Genomic DNA, 22015 nt, shown 5'->3' with positions numbered 1-22015 from the left:
AAGCAGGCACTTCCCCCGCCATAGGATCTGCATTTCTTGCCTGACTCATTTTCCACTGAGTGTGGCTAAACCTTAACAGGGGACAGCAGGGAGAGAACCAGGTTCCAAAGCATATGTCATCCATGTAAAAAAGAAGGGGCAGAGCCAACCATGGTGGTGTACACTCACAATCCCAGGTCTGGGAAGGCTGAGCAAGGTCACAAATCCAAGGCCATCCGTGATCCATCTTAAAGAGTGTGGGGGATGGGGAGACTGACCTTTTCTAAATTTCTTTGCTTGGCATGGGGGCGCACATTTTTAATCTCAGCACTCAGGAGGCCGAGGCAGGAAGATCTCCAGTTCAAGGCTAACTTGGACACACAGTGAGTTCAAACTCAGCCTGTGCTAAAGTGAGATCCTGTCTCAAAAATGATAATGATGATGAACAGGTGGCTGATTGATAGATCAGTCGTAGGTAGATTATAGACAGATAGGTGGGCAGATGGAGAGTAGCTAGGTAATAGGTAGATGAGAAAGAGTAAGGTGGGGGTCATGATGTGTCTCCTGCAGGCTCTAACATCAGGCACCCAAGCTCCACGAAAACTCACGGCGATAGCGACCCTGGTTCTGCTATTAATATCAAATGACTTTGAACAACCGATTCCTAATCGTTAAACTTCGGACAACAGCCACCAGTCCTTTCATTTGTTGTGGGGTTTAAAGACAATGTGTATGCCAAACTTTCCGCCCCCACAGAAGCCTGGCACGTGGAAGGGGCGGAGAGAGGAGCAGCCAACCCACTAAGCAAGAAAATTCAGTCTCCTCCTGCAGGGCCGCCCTGCTGCTGTGGAAGCAGGGATTGGGGGCTGGAATGCAGCTCAGTGGAGCTTCTACATGCCTTAGGCCCCATGTTCGAGCCAGCACGCCCCGACATACACACACACACACACACACACACACACACACACACACACAAATACTAATGCAGAAGCACAGGTAAGAGGCAGGTAAGAGAGGAGTACAGCTTCGAGCCATGGAAAAGGCGAGTGGAGAGCATCTGGAATCGAGGGGAAGGGACAGAAAGAACGTGGGTAGCGAGAACGCAGGAGAGGCCCGGACTGAGAGCGACAGGAACCCCTTTGCTAAGCGCGCTCCCCCACGTGCTCAGCTAGAGGAGACCCAGGCCCACCCTCTTATGACAGAAGTGAAGATTGGTCCTCCCTCCCCAGCTCACGGGCCAGCACCCTCCCCTGCTGTATTATCTAAGACTTGCTGCAAAAAAACAATGCCTTCTGGAGACTCCGCCTTGGCAGGGGTGAGGGGCAGGAGCTTCCCCTGGAGTGCGGGTGAACTGAGAGGGCTCTGGCACCCCCAGGCGGGCTGCATACACCCCATCGTTCAGACAGCGAGGATGTTGCCTGTGCTGCTGTGGATCTGGGCTGATGGAAGGTAGCCAGACACTTTCCCAGAGCAGAGACTGAAAAGCCTCTGAGAAGCCCCTGAAAAGCCTACATCATGGAAGAGGAGATGTCTGTAGGTCAGTGGCATAGCCAGCCTTTCCTGAGCATGCACAAGGCCCAGGGCTCAGTCCCCAGCACCACTAGAAAAGGAAGGGCGGAAGGGAGTTCATGCTGGGGAAAAAAAAAAAAACAAAAAAAAACAAACACTTCATGCTGGGTATGGCGGCACAAAGCTTTAACTGCAGCACTCAGGAAGCTGAGGTAGGATGATAGTGATATCTGGACTAGCCTGGGATATATTATTTAGCAAAACACTATCTTTAAAAGACAACATTAAAAAATGTGCTTAGAGGAAGCCCATAAGCTTCATGTGATGTGTGGTGACACTCTAGGAGCCCGTTACATGACAGAGGTGAGCAAGCCTCCCTTTGATGAATGTCGTGCTGCCTGGAGGGTGCTGTCTTCTGTGTGTGTGTGAACGTAGGATGGAGGGAAGACCCGAGCTATGTGGGGTAGAAAAGAAAAAGATTTTTGCATCCAGATGTGATGACGACCTGGGTGAACATCTGGGTACCATTTAGGAGGCCACTGGGAAGGACCGATAGTAGTCCCTACAAGCTGGAAACATTGATAGAGGGTGCTGCAAGGTCTTTATGCTATTACCTACAACGCTCCTGACCTTGTATGGATTTTTCGCAGCAACCCGTTTGTCTCCATACATCACCTCATTTCTGACGCTGAGCAGAGAGACTTCAGCCCCCTACTTCAGACAGTGGTCCAAAACTCCTTTAATGTAAAAGGTTCTGTAATTTGATCCCGAGAACTCCGTGTCTTCCCAGAGGTCAGCTGGTGAACATTCCGCCCCACTAATTATTTGGTCTTTCTGGTAACCAGCCCTTCAGAGGTACAGCCTCGGGTCACCTGGGTAACATAAATTCAGATATAGCTGGTTGTAGATAATCCTATCACTCGGAAAACTAGAAAGATTTGGGGGTTTTGACTAAGACTAAATGAATCGTTTTGCTTTATTTTTCCCTCTGGGAGGAAGTGAGGGAGACTGGATCTTACCATTTGGCCCAGTCTAATCTTGAACTTGACACTTTGTCCAGGCTAAACTTGAACTCACGGCCCCCTGCTTCAGTCTCCCAGGTGCCAATATCACAAGTGTGTACCACCACACCTGGGACTTGAAGTTTTTATTATTATTATTATTATTATTATTATTATTATTATTATTATTATTATGTCACAGACCCCTTTTGCCATCACAGCAACCATTAAGGTTTTGTGGGGAAGGACTTTAGGACCGTCGGAGAGCATGTCATGTGAGCCAAACACACACAGGACGCTCGGAGCCAGGAGGCAGAGGAGAAGGGCAGAGATGACTCGTGTGCAGCCCCAGCTCTGCAGCTGAGTTCTTGAGGTGCCAGTGAACTTCCTTCCCAGCAGAGTCCACGCTGTTCCAGCCCTAGGACTCTAGGGCTTGAACTGTGTGTTGGTGTTCCGCACGACTCAGTGTGAGGCGGCAGTGATTAGCAAGGCAGCATGCATTGCCATAAAGTGTGCTTGCTGCCACAGTACGATGAAATTTCTCACCCATTCCGCGCACAGCGCCCTGCTCAGATTGAACTGTAAGATCACTTCCGACGCACTATTGGTTTTCATTATTTTAGTTTTCTCCATCCCTGAGTTCCTTGAAGCCATTCCCCAGTTTGGTTTTTATCTGGCAGAACAATCTCCACCTCCCCTTTCTAGTCATTAGGTCATAAAAATCTCTCAGGCCTTGGGAGTCTGGGGAAGGAAGCTGATTTACATCCAAGTTTGTCTGTCCAGGGGGTTGGTGTTTCTGGTCTCCTGTCCCCGGCTGGTGCGCTGTGCAGCATTTTCCTCCCAGATAAAACATTCCATCTTAGAAGGAAGCTCATTAAGACTGAGAGTGTTCTAGGTGGGGGAGTGGTGGAACACTCAGTCCTGCGTGGGGAGTTCCGTAAACTCAGGAAGAAAACAACTCAAAGGCTTCAGGAAGTCCCTGAAACTGACCAGATACAGTAAGCACCTCCCTCCCCAGGCACACGTAAGCAGTAAGGACTCTCCCGCCAGCCGAGCCACCGGAAGAGGTTCAGAGCGACGAGGAAGCTCTCCAACCTATCAAGCTCCCTGCAGGCTGTGCAGTGAGCTCCAGGTTCCCAGCTCTGCGAGCTGTGTGTCACCCACACTGGGGCGGGGTCGGTGATGCTGCTGTCTGTGAATCATTTCTGCTCCTGTAAGTAACCCCACTAGAGCTCATTGTGGCCACCTAGCTAGTCAGACTCTGGCGGTGTCCTAACTTTGGTCTGTCATCATCGTTCTCTATTTGGGAGGAGTAGATGTTCATTCTCATCTTCCCCAGGGACAGTGACACACAGCAAGGTGCCATGATGGAATCAGCAGTCGCGTGTTTGTGACAGTCTTCTTACGCAATAATGAATGCATCTTCTGCGATGAAGAAACACTCCCCCGGCTTTCAGATGCCCTCATGAGGTACAAAGCCATAGACTGTCTATGGGTTGCACTGCCGCATGGGGCTGGCTCTTCCAGGGCTCATGTTCCCACCCGATTTGCCCTTCCTGCATTGCTTTCTGTAGCTACTGGGACACACAGCGTCAAGGCAGAACCAGTCCTCCAAAAATAAGCATGGTAATTTCCCAGCAGAGGCCGCTTCTGATGTTGCAGGGGCCATCCGGGAGGCTGAGACCCCTCCGGCGCCCTTGCCATATCTCTCCACTGATTCACTGTCATCTAGGAACAGATCGCCTCTGCGCACGAGAGCGAGATATTAAAATTGGACACCACTGTGCCTCGGATATTGGGGGACAATCACAGATGGCTTTGTGTGGAATGACTTCTGTGACAGAGCAGCAAGATACACAATTCCAAGGCTGTGGAAAAATGAAGCCGCGCACAGGGGAGGAGGGAGGGCTGCACAGGCAACAACTTCCAAGTGGGCAGAGGCTCAGTCAGGAGACGGCTGCAGAGGAAGACATCACAGACAGAGGACAGCATGGCTTCAGAGTGGGAGTGAGGTGAGGGTGGGGTAGGGGTGGCGGAGTGTTCATTCACAGTCATCTCTCTGGCCTGGGAGCCGAAACCCTGCCCTGCTCAGAACAGTCCAGAACAGTTCTGGCACTCAACAGCTAGGGAGGGTAGACAATCCCGCTGTAAACTTACCAGGTAACAGGACTACAAAAACTTGTAAGTGTGGACTGGAGGGCTGACTCGGAAGTTCAGAGCACTTCCTGCTCTTTTGCAGAGGGCTGGGGTTGGGGGTACCAAGCACCCACATCAGGCGGCTTGCAGTCTTCCCCAATTGCAGTTCCAGGGAATCCAGCGCCTTCTCTGGCCTCCACAGGCAGCAATCATCCGTGTACCACGTCCATGCCGACAAAACGCTCAGACACATGAGACAAAAATAATTAATAAATCTTACTTCTTACTTGGTTCATTCCTTTAATCCCCAGCACTCAGAAAGAAAGAAAAGAAAGTTGGAAATGCGAGGAGGACGAGAACAGGATTGAATTCTTAGGAAGTACTGGCAAGGCTAGGGCTCTGGATGATGGGGTACAAACCTGGGAAGAGGCAGCATCTAAAATGGGTGTGAAAAAAAGAAATCAGGAGTTTGTGGTGTTTGGGGGAGATCGTGCACAACTTGGTGGAGATGAGTGATGAGCGTGAAGGTTAACAATAAACCCTTTTTTAGGGTCTGGAGGGAATGGCTCAAAGGTTAAGTGCACTGGCTACTCTGGCAGAGGATCCAGGTTCAATTTCCAGCACCCCACATGGCAGCCCAAGGCTATGTATAACTGCAGGATCTGACGCCCTCTTCTGGCCTCCTTAGGCACTGCATGCCTGTGGTACACATACATGCACACACAAAAAATACTCACATAGATGGAAGGAAAATAAATAAGCCCTTCCCACCCCCCCCCTTTTTTTTTTTACCATTCTTAGGTATTTCTGTTTGTTCTGCTGTTTTGTTTTTAGAAGTCAAGAAGCTAACTCACATGAGAAGTGAGTGGGTGGTTAACACTTGACTCTACAACACGAAAAAATATTTTGGATTTTGTTTGCATATGAATTTTTTAACCTACTTCTTCAGCAGAACAAATGCCAAGCAGAGGTTAGAAAGAAATGTTAGCATAAATGTAAACATCCATTTCGTGAAGACTCAAGCAAAGGCAGGCTCTTTTGCTGCCAAAACAATTTTCCCCCTCCTCTCATCTGCAAAGGTTAGATAAGGTCTCAACCTAACTGTTGGGCTGGGGATCCAAACTCAAACTCAACCCCATGGGTCTTGAAGCTAAGCAGATGAGGACAAGAGTGTCTCTTGGTGAGGACCTCACTGTGTGTGCTGGATGTGAGTGGGCCAAAGCAAACTGAAGGCGCTAGGAAGGGATAAGATTTCTTGAGAAGGCAGGAGCGTTGAGAGAGAGAAACTGCAAACAGATTAGTAGAAGCGACTGGCTGCCTAACAGTGAATAGCACGTCTTTGCCTCCTGCAAAGGAATCACACTGACTAGTTCCAAGTGCTTTGGGTTTGCTGTGCGCATGGCCTCTGTCTAATGAGACACAGTTTCCAGCCAGTTGGATTTCACACTGTTCGCTGCCAGCTTGGCAATTTGTTTTGCATCAAACTCTTCAGCCTGTTAACCTGGTGGGTAAGACTTCTGGGTGGGCAGCCAGAACCCCGCATGGGATTTTGCTTCTCTTAAAGAAAAAAAGAAAGTGATGTTGGTGGTGAGGATAAAGACAGTGAGTTCAGAGGTGGGCATGATGATGCACTCCCATGATTCTGATGATGTGTCAAGAGGCTGAGGAAGGAGGATCACAATTTAAGGCCAGCCTGGCTAACATAAGACCCTACCAGAATACAAGGGAAGGGAGGGAAGGAAAGGGGGGGGAGAGAGGGATGGGGATGGGATAGGAAGGACAGAAAGAAAGAGAAAGGGAGGGAAAAAAAAGATTCCAATTAGGCTGTTGTCTTGACATTTTGAATCCAGCAAAAGGGGAGTTGCATTGGGTAGCTAAGAACAATGGTAAGAGCCTGGTTGTCTTGGAGACCTCTGGGGCCTCCCAGACCAGTGCCTCCTGTGGAGGTGTCCCTGCCCTCGTGCCATAGTTCACCCAATAACTCGCATCTTCTGGGGGAGGTGCTGTCCAGCCATGCCTGTGCTTCTCTTTGAACTCTTTTTTTTTTTTTCTTTAAACTATCATTTGGAATTACTTTATTCGCTAGTAAGCAGGATTCTAGTCCAGAGCAAATGAGCTCCAATGGATAAGAATTTAGAAACAAAGTCATCTGTGATAGTTAACCATGGTTGCAGCTTGATCTGGGTGACGCTATGATGCCATTTCCAGAGACAGCTGGACCATGAGGGCTCTGACCTACAGCAATGGATTGTCCAGCGGTGGGCTTCTAATACAGTGGAGGTGGTAGGGGGCAGGAGGTGGGGCTGAGTTCAGGATGTAGGTCAGTGTAGGCGTATTCTTATGGCTGTCTCTTCCCCTGGTCCTCTCCTGCATCCTTTTCTCTCTCTGCTTCTTCTCCACTCTAAGATGAGCTATTCACCCAGTGTCCCCACCACCACAATACACTGCTTAAGAAAATGTGACCAAGTTACTATGGACTCAAACCTTGGAAACTGTGAGCCAACCTCAGCCTTAGCCTCGTACCTATCCTGGTCACAACAGGGGAAAAGGCGCCAACACAAAATACAACCTCACTCACCTCCGTCCGCCGCAAACACAAATGTCCCCAGAACCCACGAAAAAAGAGATACAACGCATCATAACCCCAGCCCTCCTAAGGCAAGTGGGAATTGGAAACGAGAATTACCTGGAAGCTCATGGACCAGACAACCTGGAACATCAGTGGAACAAGAGAGACCCTAAAGAGAAAGGAAAAGTTCTTGTTAGCTTTGATGTTGGAAGCGTAGGAGGCTGGAAGCCCTCGAGCCAAGGAGGGTAAGGGGCAGGGATGGCTGCTGCAAACCCTTCCCACAGGTCAGAAGGAAGGCAGAGAGAGGCTCCAGCTCTACAGAACTGAAATCCCTCATCTTCCTCAGCCTCTACTCCATGTCGAATTATACAGAGCTAATCAGCTCCACCGCTGCCCCACCCCCAAGGCTGTGGCCATGAGACAGCGAAACGTGTTCTTGAGACGTGTTCTCCGTCAACACATGAAACTGAAATGCCAATTATCCAGGGCTTGGATGGGATGTCAGCAAGTGCCTTTGACTTACAATGAAAGAGAAAGGCTTTCTTAGCGTAGAGAGGTCATGAAAATAAATGGGCCCACAAAGAAGCACGTGTTTGAGGGGGTATGTATTTCAACGTGCATGCTGTATGCGTGTGTGTGTGTGTGTGTGAGAGAGAGAGAGAGATAGAGAGAGAGAGAGAGAGAGAGAGAGAGAAATGGAAGCCCAATTGTCCATTGATTTTCTGGCAAGCCTCATGGTCCCTTTCAACTACTGAAACCAGAAAGATGACCATGAGCAGTTGGATACTGTCAAGAAAGTTCTGGAAGCTCACGAGAAGAAGAGCTGAGAGCTTGATTCGACTTGATGTCGATGATCAATCCCAACAGTGTCTGGTCCCAGTGTAGTCAGTCCCCCAGGCACTGTCCCCTGGGCTGAGCCCAGAAGCTGGAAGGCCAAGGGCTCTCACAGGCCCCAGCGTGACAAACATGGTGCTGACAGGTTTTGCCTTTTACCCTTCTCCCCCAGTTTTCTACACCTTGATAAACCATTCAATTACATCCCTAAAACTAGCCACCAAGGTCTATTCCCTTATTTGGCCACTTCCTCCTCTTAAGACTGACCACCAAAGCAAAGTCCAGCAATCAACGCTCCCCCTTTCGCTGCCCTAATTAATATGCCCAATCAAAATTAACCAACTCATCCTAACACAGGGATTCATAAACTGCCATTTTCCTATGAGCCAGATCTATCTGCTCTCTGTCCAGAGGCAGTCCTTTGTCCCTCCTGGGCAAAAGTCCCTTCCCCTCTCCCTTGCTCCTTTGCCCTTCTCCCATGTCCTCTATCTCTTGTCTTTGTCTCATTCCCTGCTCTTTGTCCCCCCGGGGCAAATACATCTCCTTTGTGCTGAGAACTGGGTCTTGGGGCATCTTGTGTGGACTTCAGGGTACTTTCACAGCACTCACTGGGTTTCAGCCAACATGTGCTGATGGGAAAGTTGCAGCACAGAGAACTAGGAATTTTCAAATGAATTTTATCATCTAATCTCTTAACATTTGTAGCATATACAGTCAATTTTTGAATGCCATTTCCTTAACGGCTTCTATTTGTTACTTTGTATCACTGTAACAAATACACCAGAAATAACCAACATAAGAGAAGGGAGGTGTATTTGGCCTGGTGATTTGAGTCTATCTTGGGGAAAATGGCTCTACTCACAGAGGTGAGTAGAGGCCACCCACATCACCACAGACCAGAGAGAGAGGTTTGGGAAGAAGACCAGGCTACAACCTCCAAAGCTCTCTCCCTGCCTCCTACTCGGTCCTACCTCTAAGTAACACAGCCTTGCGCTGGAGAAGTGGCTCAGAGATGAAGAGCACTGGCTGCTCTTGCAGAGGACCTGAGTTTGATTCCCACCACCAACATCAGGTGGCTCACAACCACCTGTAACTCCAGCTCCAGGGGGATCCGACTCCTCGAACACACACACACACACACACACACACACACTTCGAAATAACTAAAAAATTAATTTGTTGGGGCTGGAGGGATGTTCAGTGGTTAAGAGCACTGGCTGCTCTTGCAGAGGACCCAGGTTCAGTTCTCAGCACCCACATGGTGGCTCCCGACCAGCTGTAAATCCAGTTCCAGGGGATCCAATGCTCTCTTCTGACCATCTTGGGTACCAGGCATGGATATAACACACAGACTTATGTTCAGAGAAGACTCCCACACATGTAAGAATTTTAAAAAGATAACAGCAGACTGAGTTAGATGTTTTGTAGGCCCCTGAGCCTTCCCCGTTTTCCTATTGGTTCTGCTTAGATATTCACCCCTGCCTCTTTCCACCATCACTCCTTTGAATGTGTTCTGGGAACAAGAAACTGCCATCTTAGGGAACCTGCTCCCAATTTCTCGTTACCTCTGTCCCTCTGCCTCTCTCTCTCTCTCTCTCTCTCTCTCTCTCTCTCTCTCTCGGTACCTTCAGCTCATGAAGCTGCGGCAACAGCCCAGGTCACCTCTGAAATCCGTATGCCGTATGCACACTCTGTTGTAAGCGCAATTCAAAGAATTTGTCTTGTTAGACCATTTGACTCAAATACTTCCCAACATAGCCAGTCAATCCCCTCAGACTGACACTGTCACCCAAATTGAATCAATACTCCTTTGCAAGAGTGGAATAAGTATTTCATCTAATAACCAGCTTATTTGAGATTTGCAGTGCCGGCTTCTGTGACCAAAAGGCATTTCTCAGTTATTTACATTTAACCCTACATTATTTCCATCTTTGTATCAATTGCACTCAGATCAAATGCGAGCACCTAATCGAATCCTGTTTGGGATCGCCTATGATCTAATATCTATTTATGACAGCTCCCCAGGAGCAAAAGGCCATCAGTCAGAAGGGCGGTTAGAGACACACGTACCAAGCAGTTTCTAACACGACAGACCCCCGGGTTGTCCATAGTGCAGGCAAGTTCTCTGGGCCTTGGTTGTGTCATGGTAAGATCTTCACTGTCAACTTGACTAGATTTAGAATCATCTAAGAGGCTGGTGAGGCACACATGGCAGGGGTTGGGAGGGTGGGGGGTGGAGGGTGGATATCTCTAGAGTAGTTTGATCCTGAATGTACATGACACACGTAACTGAACATAAACTCAGAAAGTTCTCTCTTTCTCTCTCCCTCTCTCATCCCAACATACTGTACAAACAAGGTGTGTTGAGTTCAAGGGAAAAAGGGTTCTGAGTCCACAGAACCCCAACCATGCAATTTCTAGTCCAAATCTAGTCCCATGTCTGTCTACCATAGCATCTGAACACCTCAAGCTGGAATTATGAGCTTGGCATAGTGGGACATGCCTGTAATTCCAGCATGGGGAGTTAGTTCAAAGTCAGCCTGCACCACAGAGAGATTTAAAAACAAAACAAAACAAAAAAATTAAGCCAGGAACACATTCTGAACTTACCTTCCCAACATCCCATAAATGACATTTCAGCAACCTATCTCTTAAAATTAAAGAGGAAAAATGGAAAACTATGGGTGTAAACATTTTAGTGTCTTGTATCTTAAGTAATTCTACGGTGATGCTGTGATAATCTGACAGCAACTGACAAGGTAAAAATGCACAGTAATCACGTATCGTGCCTGATGCAAGCAGAATGCTATCACCTTACACCCTGCATTTACAAAACTGCTCCACTGCTTGGGCTCTGGCTCCCAGTGATGAATATGCTAGTAAGAAGGTTTTTTTTTTTCATTTTCATATTTCTATTATACTCATTTTTCAATAAATTTCTGACTCATTTCATAAATACATTTCATTATTTCTCATTTTAAAAAATGACCTGAAGGAATGTCATATATGAGATGACCCTTCCTATATAAAGCCATAAATGATGGATAAAGAGCTGGAAAACACATAAGCAGACAATAGGACACTAAACACAGTCAGGCAGACGTAAGGCATTGTGGGTACATTAATGTCTTCAAAAGGAATACTTTACAATGCAAAAAGAAGATCTAGTTTTACTACGGCATGAGACAAATCCCAGCTTTCTCACAATTCATCACTGATTTCTTCCTTTTGTTGTTTTAGATGCGCTTTTGGGACATGCTGGCCAACTAGTAAAAACCGTATACAATTCAAACGATGTTTTAGATAAGTTTTATTGACTTAATGCTCTGATAATAAAATTATAACAATCAGTATTACTCTGACTTATTGCGATTTTTACTTTCACTTTGTAACGGACTCGGAGCATGGCAGGATTGAGCGTGACGCTGCTGCCACCTCAAGGTCCCTCGCTGGAAATGAGATGGCTCCGTGCGGCCCAGACACACACACACACACACACACACACACACACACACACACACACACGGACCTAAGTAACCAAGAGCGTTATGGACGGAAATACTGCTTTGCAGTCCTGTTACAGTAAATCTAAACTTTGTATTCACAATGAGACCATGGGTTATTGTGTACAGTTTCCAGTGAAAGCATATTCCTGTAATGCCAGTGTGCACTGTGGATGCCAGGTCCTGAGAAGAAGAAGGCTGTCGGCCACCAGTCTGGGGGTAGAAGCATCGATACGGCAAAGGGAACACACTGTGCTTAGCTACCATGTGGCTCAGTCCAGGCGCAGCGGCTTTTTCAAGAAAAGAAACGGTGCCCGAGTGTGTTTCTCTCTTACTAAGCTTTCTTGGCTCTTCCCTTTTCTCCAGTCTTTCCCAGTTGGTGACCTCCGTGAAACTGATACTTCCCGTCTGGTATTTTTGTTTTTGTCTTTGTTGTTTGTTTGTTTGTTTTTGGAAGAACTCCTCATACCATCGAAGGAAATCACGACACACTAACTTCCTCACAAAAGGCCATTTTATTTTATTTTTTTAATTTATGATTTATTTGTATTTGTCTCTGTGGGCTTGGGCAACAAGTGCAAGTGCCCTTGGGAGCTACAAAAGGGCATCAGATTCCCCACTCCCCAAGCTGGAGTGACAGGTGGTTTTGAGCCACCTGAAAAGGGATGCTGGGAGCCAAATCCAAGCCCCTCTGCACAAGCAGTGTGAGCCTTCTCTCCAGCCCTAGGACTGAGGTTTTGTCAGAAGACTGCCAGAGATCAGCTCTGGGTAACACGGCTTATCGATGTGCAAATTAGAAATGAGGAAAATGTGTCAATATTCTTCCCCAGTTTTTAAAACGCATATACCTTCTAAGCAGGAACCCTCGTCCTAGCAATTTATTCCTCCAGCACAATGCACTTATGTCCCAAAACACGTCTACAGAGCAGCTCACTACAGCAAGGGATTGCCAGCCGTGGGAGTGTCCTTCAGCACAAGACTTGTAAAGGATGGTGAAGCCATAAGATAGGATTCTGCACGGTCTTCGCAGTTAGCAAGGCAGCTCTGAACGTACCAATATGGCACCATTTCCCGAATCATATGGCTGAATAAAGGAGGGAAGCAATGTGCAAAACAGTGTGTGTGTATTTACATAGAGTCTCTTTGGAAAAAATACAATAAATCATTATCAGATGGACTGGTAGTGAGTATACGGGAGACCTCATTGTCAGTGTGTCCCTTTCTGTCTTGAATCTTACACTGCATGTGCTTATTAATGGCTAAAAATGTGTAAATAAAATAAAACCCTTTGAAAACTGTATTGGATTGCAATTCATCATGAAAGTCAATAACTGTGAAGAAAAGACAAAGGAGGCTTGGAAGTGCGGAGAGAGGAGGAGTCGGCCACGGGGACAGAGGGAAGGAATGACTGCTGGCCGGCGGCAGGGTCTTGCTCCTCCGATCCAGCGAAGGAAGCTGCGTTCCTTCTCAGTTCTCCCCGCTTCCTCCCGTCTCCTCCCATTTGCCATCCATTTTCCTCCTAGTCATCTGTTCGAGTTTCAACTTGTCTGATTCCTTGTGTTCTGCCCGCCCCTACGGAGCCTCTATCGTCTTCTCCCCTAGCAGGCTCAGAGCCAGCCCTCCTGATCCTGGTGCCAGTACATGGCCGAGCTTGCCAGGTACACGCTTCGTGCACCCTGGACGCACAAAGAGTGTGAAGAAGCGGCACGGAGATTAACAGCCCCATCTGCCATCCGCCCTCTACTGGAACTCGAAGTAGTCTGCGGAGTTGTCTGCGCTCCGCTTCTTCTCGAACTTATCCTCCCGTTGATCAATGCCGGCCAGCCTGCAGGAGGATGCACCGGGGAGGTTGAGAAATCTAGAGAGATGAAATGCCACAGACTTGGGAGAAAGCGAAGAGACGCTCGGTGTTATGCATGGATTCTGAAATGTCTCCCACGTTTCTAAAGTTTTGGTCCCTAGCTGGCAGGGCTATTTTGGGAGGTTCTGGAACCATCAGGATGTGGGTGGAGCCTAGGTGGAGGAGGGCAGACCCTTGGGAGGTCTATTCATCGATCTCCCCCTCCCCTGCCCCTCCCATCCTCCCTCCCATGCCCCCTTCCTTTCCCTTTTCTCATCTCTCTCCTCCTCTCTGTCTTTGTCACTCTCTCCCTTTTCCTCCCTTCCCTCTCCCTCTTCTCCCTTACCCTCTCCTTTCTCTTCCAGTCAGCCTTTATTCAAACAGCTACTCACTGCCACAAGCTCCCCAAGCCATGGTACTGTGCTCAGGTGCAAAGAGCCAAGCAACCATGAGCAGAACTGTCTGAAACCATGAGCCAAAATAAATCTTTCTTTCTTTCTTTGTTTCTGTCGGGCATTTTGGTCATAGCAACACAAAGGGAACTAGTACTACAGTCTCACAAACGGACCAAGGGTCACAGTGATGAGATGTCTGTGTTGGAGACCTCTGCAGAGGAGCCGAGGCCTGCCAGAGAGGAGGAGAGGAGGGAGGAGGGAGGTGAAAAAACAGGCTGGCTCCAGCTCCTGGCCTCATGCCTTGATTGGGTTTCCTTAGTCTTTTCCTCTTCTATGAAACATCTCTTGATCTGTCTAGAACTCCTTTCAATGGCACATCATCACAGGGAAGCCAAGATTCTGTTTGGTGTTATGTAGTAACTCAAAGTGCACCACACGCCCATCAGAACACTTTCGTAAGCCATGGGTGTGCAGCCTGTCACAAGTACATATCCTTCCGCTACCCAGCTCTCCCACACACGAACCGATTCTCTTCGGTTACTAATTTAAAATACTACAATCCGAACAGTTAGAAGTTACCCCTGCACCAACCCAGCATGCTTTTTAAAAGAGCCCTGTCATTTTCACTATGTTTGGAGGTTATTTGGAAAGCTAGAAGCAGAGGCTAGAGAGATGGATCACTGGTTAAGAGCATGTTTTGCTCTTGCAGAGGACCCAAATTTGGTTCCCATCACCTAGGTTAGGTGACTCACAACCATCTGTAACTCCAACTCCAGGGGGATCTGATGCCCTCTTCTGGACTACACAAGTACTGCACTCTTACGTACACACACACCACACACACACACACACACACACACACACACACACACACAAATGCACAAACACTAAAAATAAAATGAAGGTAAGTCTTTAAAAGTTAGAAGCAGACTAGTGGCTGGAGAGATGGCCCAGTAGTTTGATAATAGTCCCAAGTTCGGTTCCCAGCCTTCACTTTGGGCTGCTGTCACCTACAACTCCAGCATGAGACACTCTGATGCCCTCTTCTGGCCTTCATGGGCACCTGCATGCATATGATACACAGGTACAGACTCAGACAAACACACGTTTATAGATTCAGACAAACACACACATACACATAAAATAGTTAAATATTTTTTTAAAGTTCCAAGCAAACTAATAAAGTGTTTTCTTTGCCTTAGAGAGATTCCTCCTGAGGTTTTTCTCCCATGGTCAAGCCTGTTACTTGTCTTCACCCTCCAGAGAAGGTGAACAAGCTAAGCCCTGCTGCACCTGTGCCTGAGCTAGCCTTAACTGCCAACTTGATACAGCCTGGGGCTACCTGAGAAGAGTCTTAACTGAAGCATCACCCAGAGCAGAGCGGCTGGAGGCTTGCCTGTGGGGGCATGTCTTGATTTTTAATTGATTTAGTGGGCCCATCCCACCGTGTTTAGCATTATGCCCTAGCCAGGTGCTTCCATGGTAGCTAACCATGACCCTGTGTAAGTCAGCAAGCAGCGTTCTCTGTGGTCCCTGGTGTATTTCCTTGTGAAATGAGTTGCTTGACAGGAGGTCATGCTGACTGGAACAGCAAAAAGGTCTGCCTTCAAATTCCTGTTTGCACGCCTGTTCTAACTTCACTCAGCGATGAACCGTAACCTGTGAGCTGGGACAAATGTTTGCCTTGCCTGAGGTGCTGTTGTCAGAGCACTTGATCACAGCAACAAAGGAGAAAGTAGAACACCCTGTTAGGGACACTTCCAGAAAGGAAAGCGGTGCAGAAACTGGGCCAAAACAGGCCTGCTGAACCCAGGTGAAACTATGTGCTCCAGTGGTGCTGGACGGACAGATAGCTCTTACTCTAGGATGTAAATCCTAAAATTAACAATGAAGAACGACTAGGAGAGCAAACATGGAGAGCAATGGAGAAAATTTCCAAAGTTGAAATCAAGCCTGAACCCAGGTAAAGAGAAAACTAATGTCCATTGTCTGCCTTCCCCCTTCCTTCCTTTTTCTTCCTTCTCTTTCTCCTTTCTTCGTCCTGATTTACTTCCCCACTTTCTTCCTTTCTAAGATTTTTACATACGCATGAATTAAGAGACTATTGCAAAAGCATTTTTGCCTCCCCATCCACCCTTCTCCTTCGTCATAATTATCTGTCATCCCCAACATACCAGTGAATATATTTAAAAATACTCCCTCTCAAGCAGGCCATCCAAAATCGGCTCTGAAAGGGCATTCTGGACATCCGAGCCTTGCTGAAGATAGAAGGCATGTCAAGAGAGGCGGGGAAGGGCAAGCCCAGTCTCTAAAGCCATGGCTGGAGCCTCAGAGAGCTGAGCCCTGAGCACAGCAAGCAAGCATGGCTGTAGAATGGTCACCCATGGGAGAGCCGAAAGGGAGAGTTAAGACATTGCCTATGGATGGGGAAGGCATTCTCTGGAAGGAAAGGACCAAGGACACTTGACAGTGAGAGACTGGCCTGGTTGGCAAGTCCCCGACAGGACATTCGCCATGTTATCATTGGCTGTCGCCCATCTGATGTGAAGTCCCTTTTCCAGTGCTCCCAGCACAGTAGCAAAGTGGATTGGACAATCCCACAACCGTCACTGGTATGCCAGGGTTTCAAAGATTTGTATTCCACATTTAAGAGATTTACAGGAAATCTCCAGGCAGTTAAGCTGGAGCTCAGACTGTCTTTCATCTGGCTGGAAGCCAGCCATTTGGAAGGGTGGCTTTAATTCCTGGGATATGGAGTCACACAGTCAGGAAGCAGACCTGACCCCAGTAAGGTCAGTGCCATGGCCAACTACCCTGGGCTCAATTTAGAGACATAACTATGGCAACGACTGTGCCCAATCGGTTATTAGAGGAGATTTATTGACGGATATGCTTGAATAGCAGGGCCATTAATTGCAATTACCAGACAAGACACTTTGCTCATCGTGGGGGACCGAATGCCAAAATGCCCTAACAACTTTAAAATCCCATTTGCTCCTGGGCTTCTCTGCTGGTCTCACAGAGCCTGCCCCAGATTCCCAGTCCTGAAGGTGTGGCTGATGGGGGTGGGGAGGAGACAAAGGGGCTTGACATGGCCCCCACTGAAAAAGATAGCAGGCGCTTAAGAATTACATGTGGTCCCACAAGACCATCTTTCCCAATGGCAAGGGAGGCGAAAGCAGACCCACACTCTGGAACCCACCAACGCCATAAAACACCTTCCACTTTCTAATCCACAGTGGCCCTTTTCTCCAACATACTCAGCCCAGGCTCTGCTGGCTGCACATCCCAAGCCTAGAAAACTTATCACTGGATATCGTCCTTCTAGTGAGGCAGGCCAGGACGCTTCCCCCTATACTCTACAGGGTCTCTCTGTGTAGCCCTGGCTGTCCCAGCAGTCATTATGTAGACCAGGCTGGCCTCAACCTCACAGAGCTCTGCCTGCCCCGCCTCTCAAGTGCTTAAAGGTGTGAGCCACCACACTTTCTGCACCTTCTACACTTGGCTTTCAACAGATACTCACTTACTCGTGTGTGTGTGTGTGTGTGTGTGTGTGTGTGTGTGTGTGTGTAAGAAAGTAGGCATGCACATGCCACAGTACACTGAAGCTGTACTATGCGCTGCTCCGTCTGCTCACTGGCCTCTTTTCTATCACCCTGCTAAGATTCTTGAGTCCATGAGAGCAGACATTCACTCTGTTCTTTCCGCTGCTGGACTGTGAGGGCCAGGCCCAGAGCCCACTGCATAGCCCACACTCAAGAAATAGTTATTAAGGGACAATGACTGGCTCAGTGGGCAGAAGTGTTAATATGAAGGCCCTGGTGGTCTGGCTTCCCAGATCCCCCAAAATGGAAGAAGTGAAGTTGTTCCAGACAGTTGTCCTCTGACCTACACACACTCACACACACACACACACACACACACACACACGTGAGTATTTGTTGAAGGCCAAGTATGGTGGCACATACCTGATGCCTCAGCACTCAGGAGGTCCTGAGGCAGAAGGCTCGTGCGTTCAAGCCCATGGTGAATATGCATGCAATGTGCACTCACGTAAAATAAAAAGAAATCTAATAAAGATACTTTTTAAACCTGGGTGTGGTAGCACATGCCTGTAATCCCAGCACTCAGGGAGGCAGAGGCAGGCAGATCTCTGTGTGTTCAAGCCCGGCCTGGCCTACAAAGTGAGTCCGCGACAGCCATGGCTACACAGAGAAACCCTGCCTCAAAAAAAAAAACAAAAAACAAAAAACTTCTTAAATATATGAAAAGATACAGTTTGGGGGGATAAAGAGAGAGCCCAGAGAGAGCCCAGAGGTTAAGAGCATGAACTGCGCTTCTTCCCAGGACCCATGCCTGGTGGATTGCCACCACCTGTAACACTGGAACCAGGGGATCTGACACCCTCCTCTGGCCTCCTCAGGCACTGCACTCATGTGGCATTCCCAGAGACACACAAATACACACCGAGTGAGGCTATCACTTGATAATTTCTTCTTTGCAGACAAAGCATCAGGATGGCACTTACAGTGAAGCTGGTGAGGCTGAGAGTCTCTCAACAGAGGGCTGGAAGTGGCTTTCCCATCCAAAGCTGTGGGAAGGCAAACCCCACTTCTTGAACTACCTGCTGAGGGGCTGGACTATGAGATTTCTCAAGTAGCAGACATGAACATCTCACAGATGCTAAGGGGCTGTATCAAGTGCCCCTTGGTGTTAACAGGCAGGAGGACCTTTGATGGATGCAGTGACTCAAGAAACTGTAATTTTCCAAACACAACCCTGAGGCCCGCTGTCTTAGTGAGGGCTGCTCTCACTTCGACAAACCAAAGCTTCAGATCGGCAGTGTATGGAAGGGAGTTGGCGCTGATCTAACAAGTTACACACGCACTATAGCTATGGGGCCTAAGACATGAAGAGTGAGGGACTGGACCTGGCCAGAGAGCTCAAGGAAGGATCCTCTGAAAAATAGTTGTTTTTGTTTTTGTTTTTGTCAAGACCCAAAGACTGAGAGGAGCACGCTGGTGGGGGGCGGGGGGGAAGCAGCTGGAAAGGCAAAACACTTCCATGAGGATGGCAGATGTGATGGAGCTGAGGCTGGACCTTGAAGGATGCCATTTGGAGATTCTCAGGCCACTTAACAAAGGTTTGGTCATAGGACCTTAGCGCTATGGGGGAAGCAGTGGAGACTTTAGGAACTGGGGTGGGAGAAAGTGGGAAGAAGTGGGGTAGCAGCATGTCCTCAAGATAGGTACTAGACCCCAAGCCCCCTGTCTTGTTTCTTTCTATTTCTCAGTCACCACAAGGCAAACAGCTCTGCCCTGTCCCATGTTCCTGCCATGATGTCCTGTCTGGCCATGGGACCAAAGCAACAGGGCCAGGTGACCATGAACCAGGAAAGCAAACCTTGAGTTAATCTCCCATGTCTGTGACAGCAACAGAGAACTTAAAATAGGCTAACACACATATTGCATAGGTTAAAGCAGCAGCTTGCTGGGTGTGAGATCCATACATTCTATTTGCCATAGCAGGAAACTGGAAAATAGATTAAGAAGATCACAAAGGAAGGCCAAGAGCAAGGGTTAAAAATGAAAAGGATTCCATGGTCCTCTTAAAGCATTCAGAAAAAGGGAGCCGGAGAGATGGCTCACAAGAACACTTACAGCTCTTGCAGAGGACCTTCATTTCCCAGCACCCACGTCAGACAGCCTGTAACTCCAGGGCCAGGTGAGGCTCTGACGCCCTCTTCTGGCCTGCACAGACACCTGCACTCACACACACACACGTGCCCCCACCCAGGGATACACATAATTTTAAGATGAAGGAATCAGAAAAAGTGGCACTCAGGAAACACATCCTGAGAGAGACACAGTAGGCCCAACTTCAGCCCCACTGCTGCAGGGCTCTGCAGATGAGTGGGAAATGAAGGGAAAAGCATGTTCACACCCAGATTCAGTTCGGTCGCCCAAGGAGCTGGACTGCATTTCACACTGCCCCATTCGAGTAGCACACAGAGAGACAACATGGTAGCCGCGCCTCTTATGCTGACGCCAATATTACTATGTATCAGTATAGCAGGGTGCTAATTTTAATCTGCACAGAAATCACAAAATTCCCCTGCTGAGAGGAACCTTAAACAGCATCTGAATATTTGTGCATTTTCCAGCATTCTCACAGATGCTTTCATGAATACTTTATTTCTTGCTAATGTGCATGCTTGGAACCCTTTTAATTTTTTGCGATATTACTTATTTTTCCTTTATGTGTATGAGTGCTTCTCCTACTTATGTACTCTATGTGTACAGTGTACATGGAGGCCAGAGGAGGGTGTCAGATCCCCTAGAACTGTAGTTGCAGACAGTTGTGAGCTACCATGTGGATGCTGGGAATTAACCCGAGACCTCTGGAAGAGCAGCCAGTGCTCCTAAGCACTGAGCCATCTCCCTGGTCCATGTTTGGGACACTTTAAATAAGCTGTTTTTCCATGGATTGGACCCATGTGTATGACCTCTCAGGCCTCCCTTACTCATACCTAAACAGTAGGATGTGTGCGCACACACATACACACACACACACACACACACACACACACACGGGGTGGGGGAGGTCTGGAACCTGAGTCTCCTCCCCCCTTCCACACAGGAAAGATGGATGCTTCCATCTGGCAGCGTGTACTTGGATCAAACAGAATACAAAGGGTGCTGCGTTGACTTACAGGTCAAAGGGAAATGAGAAGAGCAAGCATGGTGGAGCCCGCTGTCCTTGTAGGAGGTGAGTCATGTGCTTGGGTGGCAGTTGAGGCCACTGCCACTTTCCTTCCCTCGACCCCTGAGTGTCACCCTGGCCACCGACCAAGTTCCTGCACTCTGTGCCAACATCCTCGGTGCCGTACATGCGGGAGTGAGTGTGCTCACTTTTCCAAACAGAGAACAAACATCCCGGGCAGGCGAGACCTGCAGAAACCAGCCCCTAGATGTCATTGTTGCCGCTGAAATAAGCAAATTTGGAACCGTCAAAGGTTTAGATCTGTGGATCTGGGTAAGCCACTTAAATCATGTAAATTCTGTTCACTTTCAACATGTCAGAGCCAAGTCCAAAGGCTTCTGGACTTCTTAACCAAAATGTATCTAAATTGCAGGGTGCGAGGTGAGGGGTTCAGTTGCTGATGAAATCCATGCTTAGGAAAAATAGGCCGAGCCCATGACTTCACTCCAGAGCTCACACCACAACTCTAAGCTGAAGACAGAGTGGCCACATGACAACACCCACCTCCTCCTCTGTGTGTCCTTTGATGTCTGCGATTGTCTGTCAGTGATGTGCACTATGCACTAATGAAGCCCGGCAAGGACATGCTGAAGGAGCAGAGGGCCCGGCCATCTCTCACCTCCACTCCCTATTTCCAACCAGCTTCCGAAAGCTCAGAAGCTCCCTTACGGTGGCCTTTCATTTCTGGTCACACATCTCTGAATCTTTCGCAAGTATACTACTTACTGATCACTTCCCATCCATACGTCACGTCGGGACCTCATATTTACCAAATCCTTTAAACTGTTTTAGGGTGTTGGGTATCTTGCCTGCCTAGATGGAGGAACAACATGTCATGCAGCACCCAAGGAAACCGGGAGAGGGTTTCTGGTCCCCTGGAACTAGAGTTACAGACAGTAGTGAGCTGCCATGTGGGTACTAGGAATTGAACCACAGTTGTCTGGAAAAGCAGCCGGCACTCTTAAGTGCTGAGCCACCTCTCCAGTCCTGCTTCAAATGTTTTATCAATGCTTTGAGCATCACAGTCCCCATGATATGATAAAAGAAGACACAGCTGGCAGGTGCCAGAAGATTTGAAACTACTCTTACAACTCCCAAGCTGTCACTAAGATCGACACCTCCGTCCCTAGCTGGATGTCACCTTTGTTCTCTCTCCGAAGTCAAGCCCTTCCCCGAATACTTTCTTTGAAGTGCGTTAGTTCATTGTGAGAGGCCCTCACTAGGTAACCTAGGCTGCCCTCAAACTCTGCAATTCTCCTGCCTCAGTCCCCCAACTGCTAGCCTAACAGGCAGGCACCTCCATGCCCAGCTCTTGGTAAATCCATGCCTAGGAACGGGTGTGCTAAGTGAAATCACTGTTTCGTTTGATTGCTGACTGTAGCTACATTCAAGACCCTGTCCTCAGCCAGAGAAAATATCAATAAACAAGACTGGTAGGCTCCAGGAACCTAGTGGGAGCTCATTCCCACCAGGGCGGAGGTGGCATC

At 48.2% G+C, this 22015-nt stretch overlaps 1 long non-coding RNA gene across 2 annotated transcripts in view; it reads right to left on the bottom strand.

Annotated features, from left to right (window-relative positions):
- The window catches only part of LOC129667278 (uncharacterized), a 31238-nt gene that overhangs the window by 1666 nt on the left and 7557 nt on the right, over window positions 1–22015 (bottom strand). The window contains exons 2-3 of one of the 2 annotated variants that reach the window (XR_008718713.1): window positions 4647–7363; window positions 2699–4446 (exon numbers count right to left, since the gene is read on the bottom strand). This is a non-coding gene — a long non-coding RNA (uncharacterized LOC129667278). Of the gene's footprint in view, window positions 1–2698; window positions 4447–4646; window positions 7364–22015 lie in introns of those variants that run through there. The other variant, XR_008718714.1, reaches the window with a different exon arrangement.

The sequence above is a fragment of the Psammomys obesus genome, unplaced genomic scaffold (genome assembly GCF_907164565.1).
Source record: "Psammomys obesus unplaced genomic scaffold, mPsaObe1.curated_primary_1811, whole genome shotgun sequence".
NCBI lineage: Eukaryota > Metazoa > Chordata > Mammalia > Rodentia > Muridae > Psammomys > Psammomys obesus.
The sequence above is the reverse complement of the archived record's forward strand: the minus strand, read 5'-3'. Positions and strand labels throughout refer to the sequence as shown.